This window comes from Spinacia oleracea, chromosome 5 (assembly GCF_020520425.1).
Source record: "Spinacia oleracea cultivar Varoflay chromosome 5, BTI_SOV_V1, whole genome shotgun sequence".
Lineage (NCBI taxonomy): Eukaryota > Viridiplantae > Streptophyta > Magnoliopsida > Caryophyllales > Amaranthaceae > Spinacia > Spinacia oleracea.
The window spans coordinates 112,580,991-112,592,070 of record NC_079491.1 but is presented as its reverse complement, the minus strand read 5'-3'; the positions used below and the strand labels follow the sequence as shown (position 1 = coordinate 112,592,070).

General features: G+C 40.5%; 1 long non-coding RNA gene across 2 annotated transcripts; it reads right to left on the bottom strand.

Moving 5' to 3' along the window:
* Positions 1-568: 568 nt before the first annotated feature.
* Positions 569-5,251, bottom strand: LOC110777203 (uncharacterized). 2 transcript variants are annotated; one of them, XR_002530360.2, is made up of 3 exons: positions 4,389-4,670; positions 2,352-2,609; positions 569-827 (listed from the first exon to the last, which is right to left on the bottom strand). It is a non-coding gene; the product is annotated as an uncharacterized lncRNA (long non-coding RNA). The 2 variants fall into 2 exon arrangements; XR_008920885.1 differs by having other exon boundaries at positions 2,352-5,251.
* Between the last annotated feature and the right edge of the window lie 5,829 nt (positions 5,252-11,080).

Genomic DNA, 11,080 nt, shown 5'->3' with positions numbered 1-11,080 from the left:
TGGTACGTATATCTGAATACGTGCTGCACCCCTCTAAGTGTTCGTTATTGTTTCGTGTATGTGCGGATAAAATGACGAGCACTTCTAGACAAAATTTGGCAAGCAGAGAGAATCGGCGCCCAGGCTGAGGCGTCACTAGAGGAAAAAACATCATAAGTTGCCCTTAAAATAGGCTTATAAGTTGCCAATTGCAAGGGCAACATATGGGGGGGTCACTTTTGTGAAATTATCAAAGGTTGCCCTTAACAAGGGCAACTTATAATCTTATAAGTTGCCCTTGTTTGCAACAAGGGCAACTTATATGAAACTTATAAGTTGCCCTTGTCGCATACAAGGGCAACTTATAAGCTTCACATAAGTTGCTCTTGATTGAAACAAGGGCAAGGGCAACTTATAAGCTTCACATAAGTTGCTCTTGATTGAAACAAGGGCAACTTATAAGTTTCACATAAGTTGCTCTTGTTGCAAACAAGGGCAACTTTTGAGTTTTTTTTTTTTTTAAAAAAAATCTGCAATATAATTCCTGATATTTTGCAAGATAAAATTCTGCATTATAATTTATAGAATATTGTTTCACCAAACATCATCTTGACATTCCTCAAAAATGATATAAATTTCAATTTTCAAATAATATTTCCGAATTAATTCAAATGTAATTAATTAAATCGATAAATAACAAAATAATGTAAGAGTCACGGATAACTACAAGCTTGCTCTAATTATTACACTGAGGGTAATTCACAATCGTTGAAGTAAGTAGCCCACTTGGCTCGAACTTCATCCAACTCCTCTTTGGTGAAGGGCCCTTCCCTTGGAGTTGTGAAAACCTTTAAAAGAACAACGTACATGCAAACCAATAAATTAAATTAAGTTTCATATGCGAAAACAAAAATTATATTGGTCGCGAAAACAACTTTCTGAGTGTACTATGATTCATTTCAAGTTCTTTATGCACATCTAAGGCTCACTTAACTCGATATATATCATATTTGGCCAAAAATGGCATTTTCGATCCCAAATATCAAAAAATAAACCTAAGTACACTTTCTAAATCTTTTCCATGATTTATATGATTAGTTATATGTTTATAAGACTCATTTCAAGTTCGTTGTGCACGCTTATGGGTCATTTGGGTCGATATAGGTCATGGCCAAAAATGGCATTTTCGATTCCAACTACCAACAAACGAACCTATTTCCACATTCTAACCCCTTTTCATGATTCATATGATTAGTTATATTTTTATGAAACTCATTTCAAGTTCGTTATGCAAGCCTAAGGGTCATTTGGGTCGATATAGGCCATTTATGGCCAAAAATGTCATTTTCGATACCAACTACCAACAAACAAACATATTTCCACATTCTAACCCTTTCTCATGATTCATATGATTAGTTATATGTTTATGAAACTCATTTCAAGTTCGTTATGCAAGTCTAAGGGTCATTTGGGTCGATATAGGTCATTTATGGCCAAAAATGACATTTTCGATCCCAACTATCAACAAACGTACTTATATTCAAATTCTAAACCTTTTTAATGATTCATAAGATTAGTTATGTTTATAAGACTCATTGCAAGTTCATTATGCACGCCTATGGTTCATTTGGGTCGATATAAAAATGGCATTTTCGATCCCAACTACCAACAAACGAACTTATATTCAAATTCTAAACCTTTTTAATGATTCATATGATTAGTTATATGTTTATGAAACTCATTTCAAGTTCTTTATGCACGCCTAAGGGTCATTTGGGTCGATATAGGTCATTTAGGGTCAAAAATGGCATTTTCGATCCCAACTACCAACAAACGAACCTATTTCCATATTCTAACCGTTTTTCATGATTCATAAGACTAGTTATATGAATATAAGACTCATTTCATGTTCGTTATGAACGCTTATGGGTCATTTGGGTCGATATCGGTCATTTATGGCCAAAAATGGCATTTTCGATCCCAACTACCAACAAACGAACCTATTTCCATATTCTAAACATTTTCATGATTCATATGATTAGTTATATGTTTATGAAACTTATTTCAAGTTTGTTATGCACGCCTATAGGCAGGTAAAATTATAAATGCGGGCACACAAAAAAGAAGAATAAACAACAAGGATCTAAAATGTAGCCTTTTCAGATTATTAAAGGCTAAGTGTTTTTCATGAGCCAAGCAGGTCAGGGTGATACTAACAAATTCCAATAAAATTAGATATAACCCAGAAAAATATAACTAAAATAATACCCTTAACAAAAAAAGTCCATGATCCTAGCAAGTAACAGTATCGAAATATTGACAAATTCCAGGAAAATCAGAAAGAACCCAGAAAAATTGAGCTAGAAAAATACCTTGGGAAATGATCTGAAGGCAGAAATGGGTGCATTTCTGGCGGTGATTGAAGCATCAGAACCTAATGTAGAGAAGAATCTGAAGCCTTCAATAGAGGAATTTCTACAACTGCTATTAATTCCTTATCCCTTCACGTTGTTGTACAAGATGGAATTCAAAGCTTTGTTTTTCTTCAGCAAAAGTGACGCAAATGTGTTCATTTTTCTTCCTCTTTCTTTCTCTCTTTCTTCGGTTTCAATTTTCAAGGGTTTAGTGGCCTGAATAGCATACACGGAGTGGGTTTTTAGACTTGTGTTATAACACTATCCACAATTTATGTTAATAATATCCATATATTCAGCTATGAGTTATAACATACAGTTGCACACAATAGCAACATATCACAATAGACCTTGTAAAGCACCTGCGTGACTGTGATTGATCAACGGTATATGATAAACGTATTTTCAATTGTTAGAGCAGTAATGAAATTAGACTGTGATTTATATAATACATTCAGATTAGTGAGATAAAGAAATTTAACCTCGAGGACATGATTAATAACCAGCCATCAATCTTAGTGTACAGATTATATAACAAGAGAAATATCCTTCAAGACAGTGATATGCAAATCGCCAAATTTCAGTATGAATGATCTTAAAGACAATAAAAAGAACATACTCAAAAGAACATGAAATCAGGTTACTGTATTAAAAGATATCATAAACAATGCTGAAAGACAGATTTAGTTGCAAAAATGCAATAAGAACGTCTCATTAGAAAGAATAACGTATTGCAATTTTCAACCACCTCTAAAACATTCATATAACATTTCATATTTTTTGCATTGTTCACTCGCATTCATATCTTACAGAAAAATTACCATGAGAAGGCTGAGCACAAATTATTCTAAGAAAGTACTTCATGAGAATGTCATCATGTACAGTTGCACATGAGACAGCAGCGGTTAAAACCTTAGTGGTAGTCATAACAATTTCAACTGCTATAGTATGTATTCTATAAGTCCAAAAATTAATTAGATGTGTTGCTCCACAAAGCACTATAAAAGTACCAAACTGCACAAGCACCCATCTATATCGAAAAACAGCTGATTTTTTAACAAAGTAAATAAACTCTAATGGGATTGAAAAATATGCAAGGGCTGTGAAAAAAATCAGATATATATTGATACTTCATCAACAGATCATCATGAGGCCATTACGGCACAATACAATTGCAAGATTCCATCTAGAACAAGCAACACGAATCAACTGCTGCTTTCTAATGCCTGTGGAAACACACAAATACATCGAAACGATCAACTTTCATCCAAGGAGGTTCAAAACAAACCTATCACAGCACTCCCAAGACAAACTTACATCACTAGTACACATCCACTATGCAAAAATGCAAAGGGCACTGTCACTCACTCAAACAACTACTTCCATATACAAAGCACTCAATTAGAGCTAAAAATAAACCCAGATGATCATATCTCTGAACCACAGAATTATCGAAATGGGTCGTTATCACATATCACAAACAGTTCACTTTACTGAATAGTAAAAGTAACCCATATACTAAAAACAGTAGCTGAAGCTTGATCAACCAATTGCACCAGTCAAGCACATTTGCACCAATAACAAATTCAGTCACTCATTTCAAAGTAATCAACTTTTTTTCTTCCACAATTATAACTTAATATGCTTGCTGTAATCCTCAGTCAAATTGAAGATAAGAACTTACTATTATGGGAAATTGAAGATAAGAACTTACTTATATTCGGCCACGGAGTTAGTGGTTGGTAAGAGAAGCTGAAAACCTCAGTCAAATTGTCAAAGCTGAATCGATAAGGAACGAAAACCAAGAAAAACTAAATCTTTGCTCTAGATCGCAACATTGAACAAGAAATCGAAGTAAACAACAATCCAATCCGATTAATAAAACAAGCAAAAACGAAATTCGAAAATCAAACCCATCAATCAAAAAACCGAAAAATTGATCAAATTGCGAAAAATCGAAGTAAGAATTAAGAATAAAATTGGAACAGAAAGTACCTGAGAGAGAAAGTGACAGAGAGTTATCATTCACCGTAATCACCGATCGAATGATAGAGGATACCCCATAAACGCCGACATAGAAACCCCAAGAGAGAAGAGGGGAAGCTAGAGATAGGAAGATACGGTTCTAAACATAATTTCCGGTCACCTGAGAAGGAGGAGAGAGGGTGCGAGATGGTTTGCAGGAGCTAGCTGTGAGAGACGTACGTTTGGCCGCAGAGAGGAGAGACCAGTGTTGGGTTTTTTTTAAGTTCCTTAGGTTAAAGGGCTGCGTTTGTTTGGATGCAAAATTTCAGATTTTAATTATAATTTTTTTTTTATTTTTTTTTTGTTCTTAAAGGTTGCACTTGTTTGATAAGGGCAACCTTTGATGAGCAACCTATAAGGATTTTTCCTCTAGTGCATTAAAGATTCCGGCGCCCAGCTCTGGGCGTTGAAAGTAATTCCTGGGGAGGCTTCTTTTCGTTTTGTGCCAAATATTTGCGAATCTTTTTTGTGCGCTAAATGCTCTTTTTTCTTTTTTTAGACGAACTTTAAAGGCGCTTTGCAAAGTTTCTTTTTTTTTATTATTTATTTTTTACGTTAAACGTAGAATGTACTTTTCACTTGTCTTTTTTTTATTCGTGACTCAAGACGGCTTGAAAGATGGGTTGAATGAGATAGGATAATTTGTATAGGTATTAGTCAAGCATGAGGATTGGAAAGGGTAAAAGATCGTAGAACTTTATGTAGTTTTTGTGGTATGATTTGGATTGGTTGACTCAATTCTTTTCCTTCGTTTACTTGGGTAAATTTCGCACTTTGGGAGATACGGGCTAAGTATTTCATGGCTTGCTCTTTTTGCTCTCCCTTTTCTCTTTCTCTTTATGTATTTCATGGCTCGCTCTTTTCGCTCTCCCTTTTCTCTTTCTCTTTAAGTATTTCATGGCTCGCTCTTTTCGCTCTCCCTTTTCTCTTTCTCTTTTTTCTTTTTTTTTTCTGCTTGGGATTTCTCCCCCTTTTATTTGGGCTAAAAGGTAGATGGTTGTGGTCTTTGAGTCACGAGGCGAGACTGAGTGAGCCTCGTTTAGTAGGCCTATAGTGGATCTTTAATTTTAGTAGGCCTAGGGTGGACCTTTAAATTGTCTTACTTTGCAAGCGTTTTTAGTCGTTTCTTAAAATGTGCAAATAGGGTAGATTCAAAATAATGTTTTTACTTTATTGAAATTTAACGAAAGAATTACATCGAAAATAATTTTTTTGTTTTTTTTTTTCAGATTCCAGTTTTCGGGATTCAATTGGAAGTTGTGATTTAGACTCGAACTTTCATTAATTTTTCTGATTATAACCCGTGTATGAATACAAGGAGGTGACCTAGACTCAAAATAATGACGTGGCGTAAGCCTATAATACTTGACCAAACGACTCTCAGACTTAGGCTAATTGGACCATAACTTTCGTGGTTGACACTTTAGATTTTAACCCTTAGATGTTCATTTGTCATGCGTCATTTTGCTTAATGTTGGCAAGGTAGTTAGTTGGGGAGATCGAATTTCATTTTTGCAAGACTAGAATCATTAGTGCGGCTTCCCTCTTAGTGTGTATTGCTTTACCCCAATGGTAGCCTTATGGCATGCCGATTTAGGTATTTTCATGGTTCGTCATGTTGCATTCATGGAAAATCTTTTAGTCTGTACTTAGGAGTATTTCAAGGAGCGAGTGGCTCGAGAGGACTATGATAGTCGTGACCCAATGTGATCATAAGCCTTGAGGCCATAATTTTTTTTTGCCAATGGTATTGACACCTTAGGTTCACTTTGGGGGTTGCGCGACTATGGAGGAATGATTTTCTGAATGTGACTGTTCTATTTTGCAAATACTTGTATTACATAATATATTCTTTTTATTGGTGAGAGAGAGTATTGAGGCCGTAGATTCTTAGCAAGGGAAGACAATTATATATGGGTGCTTATTTAAATGTTAGGAAGAGAGACTCAATATGGTTTGACCTTTTAACTTGCAGAACGACACTAAGCATTAGGACCAATTCTATGTATAAGACAACTAAGGCTTAGGATTTAGATTGTACTTTGGCATAGCCTAGTCTAGGCTCGGATTTTTTATTTTTTATTCGGACATTATTTTTCCTTGAAAACTTTTATTCGAACATCATTTTTGAATACTTTTCCCATGTGACATTCAAGGTCATTTAATTAGCATGCTCGGTTTTGGTGCCGAACATTGTCATCATAGGGGGCCTAATGACGACACAAAGATTTGTTTATTTTATAAGTCGTTCTTAGAATTGAGTGCCTTTTTCATACGTCCTCGTAGCAAATTTGTTACGAATTTTTTATTGCTACGTATATTTTGTGCGCGGGCACCGAGGTTGCGGTGCCTGGCCAAAAGGCCAAGCAGCAACTTCAGCGCCCAGCAGGGGCGTTGAAATAATTGGCGCCCAGCCAGGGGCGCTGAAAATGCGTCCCTGACTGGTACTCGTATTCTGTTCGCGTTTCCTTTTTTCGTATATACGACTTACTTTTGCGTGCTCGCCTAATAACGTCCTTTACGCGTTGTGCAGCGTTGTGGGATCCGTTACAGGCTGTCCTGGGCGTCGCTTATTTTTGTGGCGATCGCCCGGGGTTACGGGACACGTACTTAGGTATAACTCTTTGGCCAATTGGTGTTTATGAATGTTTGGGCAATTTTTAGGGTCGTTGGTTTTCTAGCATTATTTGTCACGCACAATCACAACACAATCACGTAATTCGCTACACATAACTAACATTACAACATGAAGCAAAAATAATATGTCACGTAGTTTATGATAGGCTTCTGTTGTGGGGTTTTTCCGGTGAGATACCTAGGAGGATTTCCGGTAACTTCTATGGATTTCACAAGATTGTATTTTTATAGAGAGAGAAAGTAGAGAGAAGGCAGAGCAGCAATTGCTCTTGAATATATTGATTGTGACCCCTTTTTCTAGAGAAGTGGGACTATTTATAGTACTAGGTTTTTGTGCGAATGACCTAATATTCCCTTTACATGATTGGCTAGGGTATGGGAGGAGGACATGTGTCCTTTCTCCTTACAATTCCCTGGCCCCTTTTGGCAATGGTGGGCTTTTTGGGCCTATTGTGCTTATTCATACCACTTGGAATACCTACTACTTAGGCCCCTTTTCAGGTATAGGTACATTACATACATTTATACATTCTTAAATACAAATACATATACATTATAGATACGTAGATTGATACCCATGCTGTGGTCTAGTCTTCGTATGGTTTCTGCTTAGGGGGCGTAATACGTGCCATGTGTCGCATCCTCATTGGTACACGAAGGCATGGTAATTTTGCCCACAATATTTGCCCCTCAAGAAGGGCATTTCTGGAAACACTTTCCGGGTATCGCTTCTTGACCTTTGATTTGCATCTTCGTCTTTGGGACAGGTGTTGAGGTGGTGACACGTGTCACCTTTCTCCATTTTGCCCCTCCCTATATATAGAGGGGTTAAATTCATTAATTACATTTCGTTTTCACAGAGCTATTCACAGGCGATTTCCGGCGAACTCCCACCACCAGCAGGCGATTTCCGGCCACCGCGAGACTCAACCTGTTCTTCACCAAACTCAACCTGTTCTTCACCAAACTCAACCTGTTCTTCACCAAGTTCTTCACAGATCTTTCAAGGTTAGTTTTCGCCTTTCTTCCTTGTTTTTGTTATCCCCTCGTCATTTTTTCCCTTTGTTAGCGGCTTGCCTCCTAGTACTAGGTAAGGGTTTGAAGGTTTTAATTGAGATTTTTCCGCCGTTCGTCTTTTGTCGGGGCGGACGTCCAATCGCGTCTTTTTCTTCATTGTTGGTCACACCTAAGCCGTGCTTCGTTCACTATGCAGAAGGCATGGCTAGAACCAAGCAAACGACAGATCCTACGCGCCTGTGCTTGCGGGAGGAAACATTCACACCCCCTAGGGAGAGATATTCTTCCACCGCCCCGGCAGCCGACGAAGAATATGCCGAACTCTTTCAAGAGATCGATGAATATGTCGAGGTGGAGGAGCAAACGGCAAGCTCGTCAGGGGGTACAGCGAGCCAGGCAGTGGGGGAGTCGAGCGTCGCTCCATCGCCATCGGCCGCCGAGGAGCAAGAGGCTGCTCCCTAGCCTATTAGGCCCAGAGGACGGGAGGAGGCCCAACTGCTTCCGTCGGAGATTCACCCAGACATAGGCTGGATGCGGTGGCTAGACAGGCATGGGGCCCAGATGAGGGACGACCTCTGCGTGGGGGAGGGGTACCAGATGCGTGTGCCGGCCGGTCTGGACTCGACCGTCAGCCTGCTTGCCGAGGGAGAATTCCCAGTGTATGCCGCATCCATCAAGCTCGGCATGATATTCCCTCCACACCCCTTCGTTGTGGAAGTATTAGATGGTTTTAACATTGGGGTGGCCCAGCTGACCCCCAACTCGTGGGATGATATCTTTGGCTATATTGCCAAATGTGCGCTGAACGACGTGGAACCGTCTTTCAACGCTTTTCTGCATCTGGTCTCCCTCTCTCGTTCCCCCAGTGCCGCCAAAGGGTGGTTCAATCTGAGCAGCCGTGGTACATACCAGACAGTGGTCGGCAAGCTCAGCAAATGGCATATGTGGAGGAAAATATGGGTCGTGTTTTACACGGACGACCAGGAGATGTACGAGAGGATGAGCCGCTGGAATTGCAACGCCAACTATATGGACCGTGACGAGCCCCTCCCACCCCTTACTGCCGAGGAGTGGGATGAAATAATGGTCCTGTTCAAGGCCAACATTTACCACTTAACCGCTGACAAGACTTTCCATGTGCCGGCCGAGTGGTTGCCGCACATTAGTCAGTTTCGGAATGAGGCCTTTCTAGCGGCCGTAGGCTTAGGATATTCTATGACTCGAGGTTGTATACCAAATTATGTGCCGTCCCGCGTTGGTCTATTAATTTTTTCTAACTTTGGATTTCTTTTGTTCACAGAGGAAGGGATGAGCAAGTTATCGGCAGCGGATATTGGGAAGGGCGACATGACCGATTGGATGGCCGACATCTATGAGGCCAAGATGCAGAAGGCCAAGGCCGAGTTGGAGGAGAAGGTGAGTATTCTCTTAGGTTGTTGTCTTTGCAAGTTAAGCTTTTCCCGTCCAGTGTCTACAGTGGGCGTCTTTTTTAGTGACGAGCCGTTATCTTGGCATGTGACCCGTGTTTGCTAAGGTAGGCCTCGTCACTTTTTAATGACGGGCCCCTAAGTTAGTGTTTTTCTTGCGGTTGCTGAGGTGCGCCTCGTCACCTTTTAAGACGGGCGTCCCTTTGGTGACGAGCCATTTTTTTTGCAAGTGACTCGTGATTGATAGGGTACTCCTCGTCATTTTTGAGACGGGCGTCCTTTTTAATGACGAGCCACTATTCTGTGAGTGACTTGCACTTGATAAGGTACGCCTCGTCATTTTCGAGACGGGCGTCCGTTTTAATGACGAGCCACTATTCAGTGAGTGACTCGTGATTGATAGGTTACTCCTCGTCATTTTTGAGACGGGCGTCCTTTTTAATGACGAGCCACTATTCTGTGAGTGACTTGCACTTGATAAGGTACGCCTCGTCATTTTCGAGACGGGCGTCCGTTTTAATGACGAGCCACTATTCAGTGAGTGACTCGTGATTGATAGGGTACGCCTCGTCATTTTCGAGACGGGCGTCCTTTTTAATGACGAGCCACTATTCTGTGAGTGACTTGCACTTGATAAGGTACGCCTCGTCATTTTCGAGACGGTCGTCCTTTTTAATGACGAGCCACTATTCAGTGAGTGACTTGTGATTGATAAGGTACGCCTCGTCGTTTTCGGGACGGGCGTCCTTTTTAATGACGAGCCACTATCTTGTGAGTGACTTGTGATTGATAAGGTACGCCTCGTCATTTTTGAGACGGGCGTCCTTTTGAATGACGAGCCACTATCTTGTGAGTGACTTGTGATTGATAAGGTACGCCTCGTCATGTTTGAGACGGGCTTCCTTTTGAATGACGAGCCACTATCTTGTGAGTGACTTGTGATTGATGACGAGCCACTATTCAGTGAGTGACTTGTGATTGATAAGGTACGCCTCATCATTTTTGAGACGGGCGTCCTTTTGAATGACGAGCCACTATCTTGTGAGTGACTTGTGATTGATGACGAGCCACTATTCAGTGAGTGACTTGTGATTGATAAGGTACACCTCGTCATTTTTGAGACGGGCGTCCTTTTTGATGACGAGCCACTATTCAGTGAATGACTTGTAATTCATCACGAGGCCCAATATCTGACTGTCCTTTACGTTCTTTTTCTTTTTAGCAAGCTAAGGACGCGGCTAAGGCGTCAGGGAAGAAAAAGGGGACGACTCTGTCCCAATTGAAGAAAAGGGTCGTGCCAGCTGGCTCGGAGACTCCGAGTATCTTCAAAAAGCCCAAACCTATACCCCGCCGTCTGGTGAAGAAGGGCGAGTCAAAGGTTGCTGAGGGGGGTCGCCCTGATGACAATGAGATTGGCGTGGACAAGCCGTCTCTGGTTGTGGACTTGGTGTCCAAATCAAAGTCTGGTGGGCATCCTGACGAGTTGGAGGACCCTCTTTCGGGAATTCCGGCCGACGTCCGTTCCCAGATTCCTGCGGAGGTGGCCCGCCGAGCTAGGTCATCGGGCGGTAAGTATTATTC